This window comes from Lolium perenne, chromosome 6 (genome assembly GCF_019359855.2).
Source record: "Lolium perenne isolate Kyuss_39 chromosome 6, Kyuss_2.0, whole genome shotgun sequence".
Lineage (NCBI taxonomy): Eukaryota > Viridiplantae > Streptophyta > Magnoliopsida > Poales > Poaceae > Lolium > Lolium perenne.
In genome coordinates this window covers 153,112,421-153,127,190 of record NC_067249.2, presented here as the reverse complement: position 1 = coordinate 153,127,190, position 14,770 = coordinate 153,112,421, and the positions used below count along the sequence as shown (strand labels likewise).

General features: G+C 55.0%; 1 non-coding gene across 1 annotated transcript; it reads right to left on the bottom strand.

Annotated features, from left to right (window-relative positions):
- Positions 1 to 4,769: 4,769 nt before the first annotated feature.
- Positions 4,770 to 4,851, bottom strand: TRNAS-AGA (transfer RNA serine (anticodon AGA)). The gene has a single exon. It is a non-coding gene; the product is annotated as a tRNA-Ser (tRNA).
- Between the last annotated feature and the right edge of the window lie 9,919 nt (positions 4,852 to 14,770).

Here is a 14,770-nt window from a genome sequence, read left to right as displayed (position 1 = left end):
CACGGCCGTCTACACCGCCGCCAAATACGAGGAGCAGTGCTCAACACACAAGCTGAACGCCACGGCCGTCGCCGGGATCTGCGGGCTCGACACGACCAGCAAGGAGGTGATCGCCATGGAGCTCGTCATGGTGGAGACGCTGGAGTACGACCTCAGCGGACCCACGGCCTACACCTTCGTCGAGCACTTCATGAGGTACGCCGGCAGAGGAGAGCAGGATTCGGAGGTTCGGCGGCTGGCGCATCACCTCGCCAACAGATCGCTCTACGACTACAGCCTGCTGCAGCTCCTGCCGTCCGTGGTGGCGGCGTCGGCGGTCTTCCTCGCCCGGCTAATCCTGAACCCGAATGCCATCGACGTGCGGCAGTGGAACGAAGACTTCGAGGAGCTCACGGGGTACAAGCCCACGGACATCATCCTTGGCATCGAGTCCTTGTACATGAAGAATCACGATTCTCGCTTCGACGTGGTGCCAGACTTCTTGGAAGGCCAATTGATGGATTTTAGGTTTTTTTTTTCGAAATGGGGCAGTGCCCTGATGGATTTTAGGTGAAAGATTTAGGGTTAAGGGATGGAGAAGCACTCTTGAATCTTGAGTTGTAAACGAGGTTAAAATGTTGTAGCGTTGTACATGAGTACATTGTTACTTTGATATATGCTGATATTACGTCGTCGTATAGTTGAAATCAGCTAGCAGAACGGATTCATGCACCGACTTGTGGTAGCAGGATGCTCCTTGATATCATTGCAGACCTCGTGGCTGCGGATTGTAATTCAGTTCCATGCCATGCAATCAGTAATGAATCTCTCTTCTTGATGAAGAAACAGTTCTGCTTCTTTATTTCATGATTGTTTTAGGGTTTTAGGGTATGACTCTTTCGATGCTAATATTTTATTCGGATTTTCTGTACCTAATTCACACGAGAAATAATTCTTTGTGTAATGATAAATAATTATTTTTATAACAACGAAATTGCAAAAAAAATCTAAATATGCAAATATTTCTCCAGTTTCTTTGGAAAAATAAATTAACGCTTAGGATGATCACAAAGAAAGAAAAAAAGTCCGCCAATCAACTTACAAAAAGGCGCTTCATTTTTTCCTTTTACAATTTGTGATGCATATATAAATGCAATTGATGAAACAAATAGTTATGTTTCTACTTTTTTCTGTGGCTAGGGATTAGGGTATGATGACTCTTCCGATGTACATATTATATTCAGATTTTCTCAGCAGTGCAAAACTTGAGTATCCAAGACAGAACCTAGAGCTGGTTTACATACACAAACAAAAATAAATCGAGTCTAAACACACGAAAAAAAAGTCTGACTCTAAAGAAAAAGATCAGATGGGCGATAATTCCTCTCAGTCTCTAATAAAGTTGGAGCTGATTTTTTTACATACGGCCGTCTCCAAAAATATTTTCACTCGAGCCAGCCAAGAACACCAACAACTTAGAAGAAATTAACCTAAGGTAGTCAGAAACTATAGCCATCTTAAAAAGTAATAGTATTGGAGACGGTCATTATTATCGATGGCCTCTACGCTCATAGAGTCGGCCTTAAAGAATAGCCTCCTCCAAATATATATTTTTAGAACCGATTTGAATTCAAAATCAAATTAAATCTCCTCTCCATGTTGCTTTTAAATTCACGACACTATTCATGCTAGTGATGCCAAGTGGGGCACGATGTGCCAACGTTTATAAGAAAATTTGAGGGTCCGACAAACTTAGGATGTTAACATTTCACCAAATATTTTCCATTTTGAACCTATTTTTATCATTTTTTTGAAAAATATATTTCTGATGCAAACACAACATATATACATGTTCATCATAATTGTAACATTTTGGGATATTAAAATTTTATCATTTCATATAGGAAATTGCAAACATATAAGTGTATAGACACCCACACTTTCATCAGTTTCTCTCCATGTTCATCATAATTGTAACATACTCCTTCCGTAGTAAAATATAAGACACAAATTTTTCGCACGGTTTTTTATGCACAAACTTTGACGTCTAATATATATTAAAATTATGGATTGAGAATTTACAAATGGCATCCTTTCTTTCGTCTTATAATTCTCTTTGATTTCATATATATGTATACAAACTTTCGGGATATATTATATATACAAATTATAGTCAAAGGTGCAAGTCGTTGACCAATGAAATTTAAGGGCACCTTATATTTTTGGGCCGAAGGGAGCACAAATTTCCATTCACACAAATTTCTACCTTTTTTTTGTCTAGAATCATGACAGCTACTTCGCACATCAAAAAAATACTAACATAGGAATTATAAAAGTGTTTAGAATAACAATAGCACGCAAGGCATATTGTAGACATTCCTTCCAGAGTGCATACATTTTGATCCTACTCATCTTCGGTCTAATTGCTTGCGCATTGATGTTGTGTCCATCGGCAATATCTACCAATTGCAACTCTATTTGCATCTTATCTTCTACTACTTATTTATTTTTAATCCATTCTCATTGCTTCCTTCATCTTCTAGATTGTTGCGAGCTAGCCCTAGATTCTTTTTGGCCTTCTTCCTTTTTTCATAGGAGTTTCTCTTCTCATCGTCCCTTGTAAAGTTTCATTATTCTAAAGGAAGCAGTTTACTTCTAGAGATTGTTAAAACTCGGTACAACCCCCCCCCCCCCCCCCCCCAATACCACATTCACATGTTAATTCGTAAGAAAAGTTCAAAAGAAGTTGGATTGGGAAAACCTCATAAAAATCACGCTGAAGCCAAGGAGCCACTACTAGGAAAAAGTTACCCGTGGCGCACCACTTTTTGCTAGTCATGGCACACTATGGTGCGCCATGGCTAGCGCACCACTGATAACAAGTAGGTGTGGCGCACGGTTTGGTGCACCACGGGTAGTGGACATAGTCGTGGTGCACCAAGAGTATGATTTTGAAATTTTGAAATCTTTTTGGAATGTTTTTTGATTTTTTTAATTATTTTTCCTCTCTGTTCTATGTTGTTCTGGTCGAACCCTAGCTGGGGAGGAGGGCGGCGGCAACCGAAGAGTAGGCAGCAGCGAAGAGGAGGTGGGCGGGAGGGGCGCATCACGACCTAAGTAGGTGGCGGCGGCAAGAGAGGAGGTCGGGATGGGTGTGAAAAGGTCTAGGTAGGCGGCGATGGCCGAGAGCAGAGGAGGTGGCACCGGTGATTGAGAGCAGAGGAGGGAGGAGACCGAGAGCAGAGGATGCGAGGGCGCCCGCGGAGGAGGCAGGGGCGCCGCGGAGGAAGGCCACCATATCTTCATGTGCGTAAAGCCATATCTTTGTGTGTGTGAATTTTAGCCGGAGAGAGAGGGAGGAAGAAGAGCAAGGAGTGAGGAAAGTGAGGTGGATAAGGTGTGGATGGGCGGATTATTTTCTATAAAATCATGTTTCTATGAATCAAATAACTAGTATACAAAATTTTCTATAGAATCTAGATTATATATAATTTCTATATAAATCGTACGAATGAAATGAGCCCTAATTAGCTCGTGCCATTAACAAGCACAACCAAAGGTTGGTCTTCTCCCCCGAAAAAGAACAAAACAACTGCTGCCCACGGTGTGAGCTTCAGCATTTCAGCTAGGCTAGCACAAACGGTTCGCTGACCCCCATGTTCACTCTTCAGCAAGCGACATCCGTCGGAGGCGGCTGTTCCCTGGCGGCTGCCACTTCTGTCTCGAGCGTCGTCTCTCGACATGCACCGTCTCCTCGCGCCGACGCGCGGCCAGCTCGTCGAGCACGAACCTCCGCATCAACGCGCGGTCCGTCAGCGACCTCCCCCTCCTCATCGTCCCCTCCCACGCCGGCGCCACCGGAGGCCTGGTCGGAGCAGACACCGCCGGGGCGGGAGAGATATCACCGGCCGAACAGCTGCCGCTCCTCCTCGGCGTCGGCGCTGCGGCGTCGACGTGCACGCCCAGCCGCAGGACGGCTTCGTGGGAGCACGCCGGGGCGCAGAGCCGCAAAAGCCTCGCGAACGCCAACGCCGCGGCCTTCAAAGAAGAGCAGACGCGCGGACTCCCGTCCTCCCCCGACGCCGGCGGCGGCGCTACGGCAGGCTGCATCCACATGTGCAGGCAATCCAACGCTCTCCCGTACCACGGTCGCTTCTTGCCGGCGCTCCACGTGCGCGCATTCCTGCAATATCAGACGCATGGTTACTGATTCAACGATCGCACCGTCCAAAATCAGCAGCACGCCATTGCACAAATCGACCAATTCACATAAGTAAGTAGAGAACTTATTTGCTCTTCCCACAAATATTAAGAAAAACTGAGAGAAAACACAGTAGAGTAACATTCTGGCGCGTGTACGTGTGATGCACACCTTGGTTGCTGCTGCTGCATCAGGATTCGAGAGAACTCTGTCTCCGGATTGTGAAGGAATCGATCTATCCGTCTCTACCAGCTATGGGTACTGTTGTTACTGCCTGATCCTGTTAAGTGCGGGACTTTGGTAAAAGAAAGTGAATATTTATTGTAATTTTTTAATCGCATAGATTGATTCACCATTAACTTGAGTACTGTATACACGAAATCATTTCGGTAGAGCAAAATAAATGAGTACATTTATGATTTGCACTGCTAAAATAAATTAATGAGTACATTCATGCCGTTTGGTGGACGTACGTGAACACGAGTGGATAAATATTAATCCGTCACATTTTCACGAAAAACCATATCAAAGTGTTGGGAAATTCAAGGAGTGACTTAGCTGAAAATCGAAAGCAGCAGAACCGAAAAATCGTGGTCGGCAGGATTCGAACCTGCGCGGGCAAAGCCCACATGATTTCTAGTCATGCCCGATAACCACTCCGGCACGACCACGCTGTTGGTAAAAGTTGAATTCAAGGATATAGATCCTGTAACTAATTCACTTACGCAACTAGTAAAAGATCTATACTAAGGAGCTAAGCATGTAAAACAATTTTCAAATTTCCAACATACGCTTCGATGTATTAGGCTTTCCAATGAGTTGTACCAACGGCCAGCTAAGTTTCGCTTTTGATAGGGGATCGTAGTAGCTGCTGTTTGGAAGATTCCAATGATGTGTTGGCCGGTCTGAGAGAAGTAGGGTTGCTTTGCCATTTTGGTACCATGGCAGCTACTCCGTACTTCATTAGTATCAGCCGTGGAACATACGAAATCAGCCAGATGTACACTTTTTTCCCGTATGGCACGAAGAGAAAACATATTTTGTTTGAGGCATTGGGAGAGCACATGATTCTAGAGTTTGATGTCTTCCACAAATTGGGTTGTACTTCTGCGTGCACGACTTATTAAGATGGTTTTTGCTCAAGTGCAGTGGTTTATAACTCAAGCACAGTGAGTCACTTGATTGCTCTATTTTATTCAACATGATCTGCGGGAAGCTACGTACTCTTCAGACTCCCTCCATTTGAGTGGGAAATCACTTCTTTTTCTTAGTGTTAATCTTCTCAAACCATATAACTAAACAACTTAATTAGAGCATCTCCACCGATGACTTCCATGTAGTAGCCGGCAACACACATCAAATTTACTTGATCCTAATCCACCTCGCCCTATAAAAGCCATCTACTTGATCTGTTATAGAAGTGTCCAAACAAAACTTGCATCAAGTTATCAACTGACCTAAAAAGAAATTGACTTTTCTACACCCTATGTTTGTACATGGACAACAGGATGGAAGACCTTAAGGTAATGCTATCCACTATTTTGCACATGCTACCTCTGTCTATAAAAGAATGTTGCAAGTTTGTCTACATTTAGATGTATTTAGATGCTTTTTAGTGTAGAGATACATTCGAATTTAGATAAATCTCCGACATCCTTTTATGAACCGCCACATATTGTTAAAATGAAGCTTTGGAATTTATTTGGATGTATTGTGGACAGCTTGCTAAGAACAATGCAGAATTAAGCTTGAGGATTGACCATTATAATGTGTCAGGGTAAAGAAAAAATGGTTGTATAAGATTTGTGATTAAGCCTCTTCTTGATCAACAATTTAAATAAATCATATAGTGTTGTTCTGGTGCAAGTCCAGAGAAAAGAACAGGCCTCCTGCCTGAGCAGTTGCTTGGGCTCGCCGGAGGCTCAACACTATACCTCATGTAAAAAATTGTGGTTAAACACAAGAAAATACTCCCTCCATCCATAAAAGAATGATGGGGATTTATCTAAATTCAAATGTATCTATACAATAAATAGTATTTAGATACATCTAAATTTAGATAAACTTGCGACATCCCTTTATAGATAACACTATATCTAATGTAAATAAATTGTGGTTACACGCAAGAAAGTACTCACCCTGTCCATAAAAGAATGTCGAAGATTTATCTAAATTCGGATGTACTTATATACTAAATAGTGTTTGGATACATTTAAATTTAGACAAACTTGCGACATCTTTTTATGAACAGAGGTAATAGTATTTTAGGTAACGTAGTTTGTGATTTATGTACGTAGTAAATGATACTGTTTTAACAATCCCCAATCAAACACATCTCCATGCCTTCCTTATTAGGGCACGTTTAATGTCATGGTAAGAAGACGAGACTTGCTTTATCTATGCAGTTTGTTTAAACTCTGATCATGCATCGTTGTAGTAATTTTGAGTTAAACAGGGAATTCCTGAAGATTTAGTGATGGTTCTTTAGTTGTGTGCAGCTTTTATCATCAGTTACACTGAAGCACATCGAGGCTTCCTTTCTTTCCACTTTGTTTGCAGCTGGGTAACATGGCTATGTGCCTATGTTATGTTGCTTCCTGAACTAAGCACTACTAGAAAAAAGGCTTTCAGTGGCGCACCACATATAGCCATCAGTGGCGCACTAGTGGTGCGCCACTGTTATCACGCCACTGCTAACTCATAGTAGTGGCGCACTAGCCTGGATACCTGTGGCGCACTGACTGGTGCGCCATTGACATGTCCTCTAGTGCGCCACTACTACTCCAAAGTGGTGCGCCACTGTTGGTCAGAGGCAGTGCGCCACCACTGTGTAGAAGAGGTGCGCCACTGCTACCGTCTTGCGTGCGCCACTGGTCCAGCGAGGAGGTGCGCCACTGCTGCGTGAGTACGTGCGCTGTCGGGGGGATGACCCCCGGTATGGCAAAGTCCTAGAGTTTACGAGCGCGCAGGAGTTCGCGGATCAAGAAAATATGCTACGATGCAAAAGATATGAAGAAAAGAAGATAAAAGGAGAAGAAGTGCGCGCTGGGCCGGCTTCCGGCTTCCCGCGGCCCGTCCGGCTGCGGCCTCCCTGGACTTCTCCAGCTTCCCGCAGCTGGGCCGCCTGCCGGCTCCCCAGGGCCTGCTCCGGCTCCACCCAGGCCGGCTTCCGGCTGTGCCCAGGCCGACTCCTGCCCTGGGCCCGTCTGGCTGCCGGGCCGTCGCCCACGCGCATGGGCCGACTGGCGCGCAACCCTCGCTAGGGAGCGGCCGGCTTCGTACCTCCATCGATCCAGCGTGCCGCATCCAGCGCTGGCCTCGCTCGTCCCAGCACACGTCCGGCTTGCCATCTCCTCCTAGCCGACGCGATCGAGGCCAGCTGCTCCCTGGCATGCATGCATACGCGCACGTCCGGCCGCTCTACGTACGCGCATGGCCGGCTGCCACTTCCTCTCTCCACGGTACGGGCTGGCCAAGATCAAGTCCAAGCCATGCACGAACCAGCTCCAGGCATCCACGTGAAGACCCAAGTGCATGGCCGGCTAATGAAGGCCACGTACCATCAAACCATCCGCTACGTACGTGAGGATAGGATCGATCCAGCATCGGGTGCTCTGCCAGCGACAAGACCAAGCGACCAGGCAACATGCTAGTCTACGTACAGGCTATCGCTAGACTTACTGTGGTGCAATAGTAGCACTATGTGTACAGTTGATTAGACCCCAGTAGTCATGTCATCAGCAGTGTGTGTGGGGCCATATGTCCCCTGAGTGTCCAGCAATATAAGCACACCAGGGGAGCCCCTCACGCTCATTCTCTGGAGGGCTCATACGCCTCTCTCTCTCAGCTCACATACGAGCAGCCGGCCAGGCTCTCTTCAAGCCGGCCAGGCTCCTTCTTAGCTCACAGTAGCTTCTTCCTTCTCAGGACAAACAGCTCAAGGAGCAACTATGTAACACCATATACTGTCATATACATCAGACATGCAGGAGTAGGGGTTTTACCTCCACCGCGAGGGCCCTGAACCTGGGTACATCACCGCGTGCTGTGTACCAATCCCGCATCCGGATACCGTCGACGCCCATACAGGAACCACCTCTCTTTAGCTACCCTGTAGCATATGCCGTGACGATACCACGACATTTGGCGCCCACCGTGGGGCCGTAAGTGGCGCCGGCCGGAGTTCGTCCGGACGGGACCCTTCCTCATCATCGTCACCGCCGCGGCCTTCAACGCCGCCGGCATTGCCGCCCTCTTCGGGCACGTCCTCACCGCCGCGGCCTTCAACGCCGCGAGCTTCTTCACCATCCTTGCCGTCGCCGGGCTCGACGCCGCGGCCACCTTCTCCACCAACGCCGCCGCGGGCTGCGCCCCCGCCACGTGCTCTTCATCTTCACCAACACCGGTGTCTGCAAGAAAACCGGAGGCCTGGCCCCGGGAGCTGCTGCATGCCTAGCTGGCCCGGCCGCACCATCCAAAGCAAGCCAAGCCACACATGCCTGCACGCATGAGCTGCGGCGTACCGCGCGTGCGCATGCGGGCAGCAGAGAAGCATAGCCAAAGCGCATGGACCGCCTCCGCGTTCGCCCGCACCATTCTGCGCCGTCGGCGTCGGCTGCGCCCGCACCCTCAAGCCCGGCGCCGCCCACATCGACCTCCGGCTCACCGCGCCGTCTCGGGCGCCATCCCAGGAGCGCGCACGGCGTCAAGCAGCGGTGCCGCCGAGCGCACAAACGCGAACCAGCACGCGTGTCGGCGTGCGTGAGCAGAGCAGCGCGCGCATGCAGCAGGCGCCATGCAGCGGCGACGACCACGTCCGCAATAGCCGGCTGTTGGAGCTAAGTCTCTTGTTTCCCTTTATCTTCTACCTCACATAAGCAAAGCTAGAGTAGAGCGGCAGCTAACTTTACGCATGCATCGCTCCATGTCAAACTAAAAGAGTCACGGTATATTATTTCATGTACTCTCACGGCCGCTGTTTCTCTCTCCTATAGCAAGGAAGCAACAACGAGCTTGGCCAAGCAGCAGCACGCACGCGCATACGTGCAGCGCCAGGAAACCAGGAGACGGCCGCGATAGCACTCGCTCCGCCCTGAGCCGGCCGACCGCGCAGCAAGAGCACAACAGCAGCGAATCGGCCCGCCACGGCCATCACCGGCTTCCGGGCTCCACGGCCTCTTGCGGCTCGCCGGCGTCGACCTCCGCCACGTCCGCCCGCCGGTCAGCGCTGCTCGGGCCACCTCCGGCTGCCGCGCGCAGCCGCGCCGGCGGCCAGCGAACACCTCACCAACGGCCATCACCAGCTCGGCTTCCGCTTCAGGCTCGCATGCGGCCACGCCTCGGCCGGCTCCGTCGCCAACACCTCCGGCTGCTGCGCACCTGCGCCCGTCCGGCGCCGCCGCGGCCATCTCCGCTTCCTCGCGCGCGCGCAACGCCTCGTCCGGCTCCGGCTGCGACGCCGCCGCGTCTGCGCCCCTACCGGCTCGCGCCATGGCCGGCTCACGGTAGCACCATCCGGGCATGCGTGAACTCCGCCGCGGCGGCCCGCTCCGGCGGCGCCCAGCTCAGCGCTCTTCCTCGTCCGGGGTGCCGCGCACCTGCCGTGGTCGACTCCGGCTATCCCGCGCCTCTACCGGCAGGGGTCCTCGCCATCGCCGGGCTGCCGGCTCGCGCCGTGGCCGGCTCACCGCTGCGTCATGCGGCTGCGCCACCGCCGACCTTGCCAACTCTTCCGCCGGCTCTGCGCCGTGCCATCCGCCGCCCGCGCCTCGCCATGGCCGGCTCTCGCGCCACCCGGCTCCGCGTCGGCCGCACCATCTCCGGCTGCTCCATGCAGCGCCTCGGCCGGCTTCGCCTCCAACTCCGGGTCGTGCGCCTTCAATAGCGCCGGCACCCACCGCTCGCGCCGCACGCAACTGCCGGCTCGAGGGCCGCACCCACGCCACCGGCCGCGCCTCCGCTACTCTCCGACCGCGGCGCCCGCACCTGGTCCTGCTCCCATCGACCACAGCTGGCTAGGCCTCCAGCCAAATACGAGTCCTATGCGAGGAGAAAACAGGTGGATAAAAGTCAAAAGAGCTGGGGCCGGCTCAGGGATTGTGCCGCCTGAAGTAAAGAAGGCAAGAGGCAAAAAGAAAAGAAAGGAAAAACGAATGGGGCCGGCTGAGCGCGTGACTGCCGGCTGAGAAAAATAAAAACGAATGGCAAAAAAGCAGTCGGCTAAAAGAAAAAAAAAAAGGTTTGCCGGCCAAAAGAGAAAAATAAGTTGCCGGCTGGGAAAAAAAAAAAAAAAAAAAAAAAAAAAGTTGCCAGCGAAAAAAAAAAAAATGGTGGGGCCGGCTGGAGGAGTGTGCCGGCTAGAAAAAGATACAAAATGAAAAAGAGTGGCCGGCCGAAATTGGAAAATTCTTGGCCGGCTGAAAAAAGAAAAAAGTCGCCGGCTGAAAACAATGTCATCCGGCAGGCTGAAAAAATATCCGGCTGAAAACATGCTGCTGCCGACGAAGTCTGTTTGATGTTCGATCGATCGAGCCGGCTGCACTAGTGCCGGCTGGACGGGTTGTCCTTAACCCGGCTGGGGCTGGGTTCGTTTGGTTGGTCACTCGACTCCGCTCGTACCGGTTCCGCCTGTCCAGGCCGGCTGGGAATGGGATGAGTGGAGCCTGCACCGACTGAACCAGCCCGAGCGCGTTTGGTCGCCCGTCCGGCTGAACCTGAGCAGCCGGAATCTGCATCGACTCGTACATCTGCAGCGCGTTTGGTAGCTTGGCCGGCTGGAGTCAAGCCGGCTGAGGCCATCAGCCATCGACACTTCCCCGCGCGCGCGAATCGGCCACCCCGAGAGACACTCGGGGGCTGCCCCCTCTCACACCGGCTGCGCCTCCGCACCTCTTCCGGCTGCGCCTTCACCGCCACCGGCCGCGCCTTCGCCCTCTTTCGGCCGCGCTTGCACCGACTCGCCTGCCGGCTGCGCCCCTCAGCGCCACCCGCAGCGCGTTTGATGGCTTGGCCGGACGGAGCCAAGCCGGCTGAGGCCACTAGCCACCCTCTCGCCTCTACGGCTTCAACAACTCGTCATCACTATCGAGATCAACCCTACAGCGAAAACACAATGTAAGTATTGTTGAGTAACTCTCCGCACCGCTGCTCAGCCGGGTAACCCGAGTTACACTCGGGGGCTACCCCCTCTTCCGCCGCACTTCGCTGCTTAACCCCGGACCGACTCAACTCGTCCCGGGGGCTCGCCGGCTGGTCCACAATGCTCTATCCCACAGACGGCTTAGTAGTGTGTACGGTACCAAAGGCCCACTCTTCGACTCAGCTGTTGTCCGCAACCCGGCTTCATGGCTAGCAAGAGCAAAAGCTGGAGGTCGCCTCACATGAACAACGTCCAAAGAGAGATCACCTTGGGCATCCCGGCCTTCGCCGATGTAGCTCGAATGAGTCCGCCCCTCAAAGTCTAAGTACTGTGCGCTCCACTTTGCGGCCCACTCTTGACCTAGCTACAGACCGCAATCCGGCTGTATGGCTGGCAAGAGAAAAAAGCCAAAGAGCGGGGGGGACATGAAAATGACTCCAGGGGGCTCGGACGAAACCGAGCCAACATCCCTCTACATAAAGCTAGCACTGCTAAGGCTGCACATATTATATGTCTTTACTGACTAACTTTGTCTCTTATATGACTATCTCCGATGGACTTCGTCGAGTTGGCGGACACAGAGTCCACCTTGCCAGCGGCCCAGAGCCCACGAGCTGGCGGTCCTTAGCGACCACTTCCGGGTGCTCTTCAGCACGAGCCGGCGGACACAGAGTCCACCTTGCCAGCGGCCCAGAGCCCTCGAGCTGGCGGTCCTTAGCGACCACTTCCGGGTGCTCTTCAGCACGAGCCGGCGGACACCGCGTCCACCTTGCCAGCGGCCCCGAGCCCTCGAGCAGGAGGACCTTAGCGAGCACTTACGGGTGCTCTTCAGGACGAGCCGGCGGACACAGAGTCCACCTTGCCAGCGGCCCAGAGCCCTCGAGCTGGCGGTCCTTAGCGACCACTTCCGGGTGCTCTTCAGCACGAGCCGGCGGACACAGAGTCCACCTTGCCAGCGGCCCAGAGCCCTCGAGCTGGCGGTCCTTAGCGACCACTTCCGGGTGCTCTTCAGCACGAGCCGGCGGACACAGAGTCCACCTTGCCAGCGGCCCAGAGCCCTCGAGCTGGCGGTCCTTAGCGACCACTTCCGGGTGCTCTTCAGCACGAGCCGGCGGACACCGCGTCCACCTTGCCAGCGGCCCAGAGCCTTCGAGCTGGCGGTCATCAGCGACCACTTCCGGGTGCTCTTCAGCACGAGCCGGCGGACACCGCGTCCACCTTGCCAGCGGCCTAGAGCCCTCGAGCTGGCGGTCCTCAGCGACCACTTCCGGGTGCTCTTCAGCACGAGCCGGCGGACACCGCGTCCACCTTGCCAGCGGCCTAGAGCCCTCGAGCTGGCGGTCCTCAGCGACCACTTCCGGGTGCTCTTCAGCACGAGCCGGCGGACACCGCGTCCACCTTGCCAGCGGCCTAGAGCCCTCGAGCTGGCGGTCCTTAGCGACCACTTCCGGGTGCTCTTCAGCACGAGCCGGCGGACACCGCGTCCACCTTGCCAGCGGCCCAGAGCCCTCGAGCTGGCGGTCCTCAGCGACCACTTCCGGGTGCTCTTCAGCACGAGCCGGCGGACACCGCGTCCACCTTGCCAGTGGCCCAGAGCCTTCGAGCTGGCGGTCCTCAGCGACCACTTCCGCCATCGTCCGGCTGCGCCTTCGCCGCCTCGTCCGGCTGGCTGCGCCTTCGCCGCCTTGTCCGGCTGCGCCTTCGCCGCCTCGTCCGGCTGGCTGCGCCTTCGCCGCCTCGTCCGGCTGCGCCTCCGCCGCCTCGTCCGGCTGGCTGCGCCTTCGCCGCATCGTCCGGCTGGCTTCGCCTCATCGTCCGGCTGCACCTTCGCCGCCTCGTCCGGCTGGCTGCGACTTCGTCGCCTCATCGTCCGGCTGCGCCGTCGCCGCCTCGTCCGGCTGGCTGCGCCTTCGCCGCCTCGTCCGGCTGCGCCTCCGCCGCCTCGTCCGGCTGCGCCTCCGCCGCCTCGTCCGGCTGCGTGCGGCTACGCCGCAACGTCCGGCTGGCTTCGCCGCATCCTGCGGCTGCGCCGTCGGCGCCGCGGCCGGCGGGCTGCGCCTTCGCCGCCTCGTCCGGCTGCGCCTCCGCCGCCTCGTCCGGCTGGCTGCGCCTTCGCCGCATCGTCCGGCTGCCTTCGCCTCATCGTCTGGCTGCACCTTCGCCGTCTCGTCCGGCTGCGACTTCATCGCCTCGTCCGGCTGCGTCTGCGCCGCCTCGTCCGGCTGCGCCTCGTCCGGCTGCGCCTTCGTCGTCTCGTCCGGCTGCGCCTTGTCCGGCTGCGACTTCGTCGCCTCGTCCGGCTGCGCCTTGTCCGGCTGCGACTTCGTCGCCTCGTCCGGCTGTGCCTTCGTCGCCTCGTCCGGCTGCGCCTTCTGCGCCTCGTCGGCTGCGCCTCGTCGCTGCGCTTTCGTCGTCTCGTCCGGCTGCGCCTTCGTCGCCTCGGCCGGCTGCGCCTTGTCCGGCTGCGACCGTCGCCTCATCCGGCTGCGCCTTCGCCGCACCGTCCGGCTGCGCCTCAGCCTCGTCCCGCCGCCTCGTCCGGCTGCGCCCTCGCCGCCTCGTCCGGCTGCGCCTTCGCGCCTCGTCGGCTGCGCCTTCGTCGCCTCGTCCGGCTGCGCCTTCATCGCCTCGTCCGGCTGCGCCTTCGCCGCACCGTCGGCTGCGCCTCAGCCTCGTCCCGCCGCCTCGTCCGGCTGCGCCCTCGCCGCCTCGTCCGGCTGCGCCTTCGCGCCTCGTCCGGCTGCGCCTCCGCCGCCTCGTCCGGCTGCGCCTTCATCGCCTCGTCCGGCTGCGCCTTCGCCGCCTCGTCCAGGCTGCGCCTTCGCCGCCTCGTCGGCTGCGCCTTCGCGCCTCGTCCAGCTGCGCCTTCACTGGCTGCGCCTTCGCCGCCTCGTCCGGCTGCGCCTTCGCCACCTCGACCGGCTGCGCCTTCGCCGCACCGTCCGGCTGCGCCTCAGCCTCGTCCCGCCGCCTCGTCCGGCTGCGCCCCCGCCGCCTCGTCCGGCTGCGCCCCTCGCCGCCATCATCCGGGTGCGCATTGGCCGCCTTACGCATGGTTGAGATCAGCCCTGGTGGCTCCGCGCCTCTCATTCACGCCACGCCATGGTTTACATCGACATCGCCATTACCATCTACATCAATAACATCGCGTTCAGGACCCTCCCCACGACTCGACTGCTATTCGAGTCCCACGCAGGCTCGGGGGCTAATGTCGGGGGGATGACCCCCGGTATGGCAAAGTCCTAGAGTTTACGAGCGCGCAGGAGTTCGCGGATCAAGAAAATATGCTACGATGCAAAAGATATGAAGAAAAGAAGATAAAAGGAGAAGAAGTGCGCGCTGGGCCGGCTTCCGGCTTCCCGCGGCCCGTCCGGCTGCGGCCTCCCTGGACTTCTCCAGCTTCCCGCAGCTGGGCCGCCTGCCGGCTCCCCAGGGCCTGCTCCGGCTCCACC